A 3,766-nucleotide genomic window follows, 5' to 3' on the forward strand; every position below is an offset into this window, starting at 1 on the left:
TATCTCTAAAGCAAAAATATCTACAAATATCTGCAACAGTGTTAGCTATAAACTTACCTGTGTGACATGAATTAATTATTCTATACGCAATAATGCGTTTTTGCATTGTCCACTCCTCATCTATCCAATGACTTGTAACAGTTAGATAATCACAATCATTACCACTTCTACCAATATCAGTAGTAATAGAAATCCGATTAGTTATATGAGTAAATAAATACCGCAAATATTGTTCATATTCATGTTTATATTTATAAATATCGCTCTTAACTGTTGCGCGAGGCCAACCTTTATAAGTAGGATTAAAAACTCTTCTAATATAATGCACCCAATTAGGATTAGAAGGAAAAGAATAGGGTAAGCACATAACGGTAACCATCTTTGCTAATTCTTCACGATCTCTATTTGGATCGTAATATAAAATACCTCCGGTCACAGTGTTAATTCCTGGTTGAACTAGATTTGAACCTGTACTAGGGTTAACATCAGAATCTACATGTGTTCCCTCTAGCTGCGCTTTCATTTGTAAATATCTAACTTTATCTCTAGGGTGTGTTTTTATGTGCCTAGTCAAACTACCCGTGCCGCTACGGTCTCCAGTATATTTATGCGCCAGTAATTTCCCACATGTTTTACACTTAGCCTTATTTTGTTCTCTTACTTGAGTAAAAAAATTCCAAACTAATGATGTTTCTAGGCGTTTAGGAGGTTGTCTATTAAAACTAGGGGTTTCTACAGGTGGGTCGGGCGGTACATCAGTTGGGGTATTAAAAGGACTAGTAGGTGTATCATCTAAATCCTGTTGGGTTTTATCTTCATCCTCATTTTCTTCATCATTTTCAAAGATAGTTTGATTAGGATAAATAGCATTCATAGTTTCATCATCTAAATTTTGACCTGGTGCAACATTATGGCAAAATTGACTATCGGAAAATTGAAAACAGGGGTTATCACTATCAAGAATAAATGGAGCAGCAGGACGTCTACCAGGTCTGGGTCGGGGAGCTGGGGGAAGGGTAGTAGGTTGGCCACGACTTTCACCAGTTTTAGCTTTACCCTTACCACCAAAAATATTTTTCAAGGAAAATGACATATTAATTATAATTATACTAAATAAAACTAACAAAACTATAATATTAAAACTTAAGAGTTGGAACGCGTTTACCGAATTGCCGAACAACTTCTTGAAAATTGAAAATCGTTGAAGACTTGAATACTTCAATTCACCAACTTCACAATTTTTCACGAAATTTCAACAATAAAATAAGCAATTATAGTAGAGAGATTGAGAGAGATTGAGAGAGAGATTGAGAGAGAGATTGAGAGAGATTGATGAATTGGTGAGTAAAAATGAAAGAATGAGGAAGTATTTATAGTTGAGAATTGGGAAAAAGTATAATTATATAAAGTTTGGGGTTAAAATAAAGTTTGGGGGCCAAATGGCTATTTTTTGAAAGTTCCAAATGGTCAAAATTGCAACCCAATGGCTACTTTTTTAATTTTTGACCGTTGCATTTTTTTTAAAAGTAGTCGTTATGCTTGTTAGGGCCGGCCCAGGCCCGCCATCCGGTCCCGGGCTTAGCGGTCCCGGGCTCGTGGGCTATTTTATCATACCCGGCCCGCCCCGGGCTTTTTGCACCATTAAGGACCGGCCCATCAGGCCCGGCCCACCAGGCCCGTTTAGCCCATTAGGACCGCGTGCCCGGTCCGGTCCCGGTCCCAGCCCGGCCCACCATATAGCACTAGCTTGGAACCCCAAACGTCCATCGATAACACCAAAGTACACTTCAAACCGAACTTAGGAAATTCTAAAACCTTCAAAAGGCCAACTTTCCACAATAAGCGCGGAAATGCTCCCGAACCACCCGATACTCAATCCGAGCATACGCCCAAGTCCGAAATTATAATACTAACCTATTGGAACCTTCAAATCCCAATTCCGAGGTCGTTTACTCAAAAGTCAAACGTTGGTCAACTCTTTCACTTAAAACTTTCGAATTGAGAGTTTTTCTTCCAAATCAACTCCAAATATCCCCAAATTCAAGTCTGACTACATATACAAGTCATAAAATATGAAGTGAATCTATTCAAGGCCTCAGACCGCCGAACTAAGCGCTAGAGATCAAAATAACCGGTCGAGTCATTACAAATTTTGACTTTAATCAACAAAAAGAATTTCTCTATTTATGAAATAAGCTCAAGAAGTAGTTGAGAACTTTATTCATATGAGGCAAAACCTTGAAAATAACATAATAAAACTCTTCTATGAATAGAATTGTTGATGATCCTTACTAAAATATTGAATTTCGTAATTCAGCGATCGACTAAGCTTAGAGCTGTCAATATGGGCCGGGCTGGGCTAGCCCAGCCCAACCCATATGGGCTTTAGCAATTGACGGACTGGGCTGGGCTAGCCCACCATTTTGATGGGCCTTATAATGGTCAGCCCACCCTAGCCCTATGTGGGCCACGGGCCCCCACTATCCAACACATCATCTTCATCAAACATATTTGAATCCGCTTGTGACAAGGTTGTCTTAACATCTTCACTTTCATCTACAATTCATATGCAATATTAATTAGTTAAATATTAAAAATAATTAAATTTTAAAAATTAATAATATTTAAATTCACATAAAAAAATATTACCAGTTTGAGTTCGGGAAAACATGTGCAGCCAATTTCAAGTAGTAACAAGTGTTTGGACATTGTCATAATAAATGTAACTTTTGTATTTTGTAAGAACACGCTACCAATGCTAAACGTTGATTCTGATGGTACAATGGTAATAAGAATGCTAAGTACATCACGCACCGTCATTGAAAGATCGGGATATTTTTTAGAATGGTCCTTCCAATACATGACAACATCATCTCTTGAAACTTCTCAAGATCAAGTTTTGGTTTCTCTTAGTAAAGATCCAATTTTGACTTTCCATCTCTAAAGGCAGTATACTTTTTATTTTTTATATATTTTAAATAAATATTTTATTGGGCTCACGGGCCGGCCTAGCGCAGCCTCAGTCAAGCCTCATAGACCGCGGGCTTACTCGGGCCGGGCTTTAAAGCCTCATTTTTAAACGGGCTCTAAAAATTTTAGCCCAACCCTACTAAATCACGGGCTGGGCCAACGGGCCAAGCCCATATTGACGACTCTACCTTGGTTTCTTTGACTTAAGGTACTTTCCATTTACAGCCAATAGGGCTGGTGAAGCTGCAGTTATCTTGGACCAACGAACTTAATTTTTTTCTATGAGATAATTACAAGAATGTATCGATCAGTTTTCTTTAATAAAAATTAGCACTCTTTCTTTTTTATTACACAGTTGAGGTTAATCTCCTTTTCTCCTTCAAACTATAACAGGCCCTACCTTCTCCCATTCTCCCTTGCTGTTCTTCTTTTTCTCCACCAAAACATTTACTGTATGAATCATGTCGAATTATAGTTGACAAAATTTAATACTGTGTTTGAAGCTCAAACTAGGGTTAAAGTACTAAAATTGTAAGACGGGGGTGCTGAAAATCAAATTAGAAAGATAAATCAGCTATTCTTGATTAAGCTTGAAGAGTGGTTTGTATTTCAAATTTGATTTTTATGAAAAATTCTGAGCACATGTTATTTAGACTTGTTGAAAATAGTATAAGGAAGTTGTCCATAGAATTGAAAGTCATTTAATGAAAGTTTGAATGAGTTTTGGATAAGAATTGCAACTAAAAATTGCAAAAAAGAAAATTATTTCTATAGCTACCAACATGTTATATACTTT

This window comes from Nicotiana sylvestris, chromosome 8, assembly GCF_000393655.2.
Source record: "Nicotiana sylvestris chromosome 8, ASM39365v2, whole genome shotgun sequence".
Taxonomy (NCBI): Eukaryota; Viridiplantae; Streptophyta; class Magnoliopsida; order Solanales; family Solanaceae; genus Nicotiana; species Nicotiana sylvestris.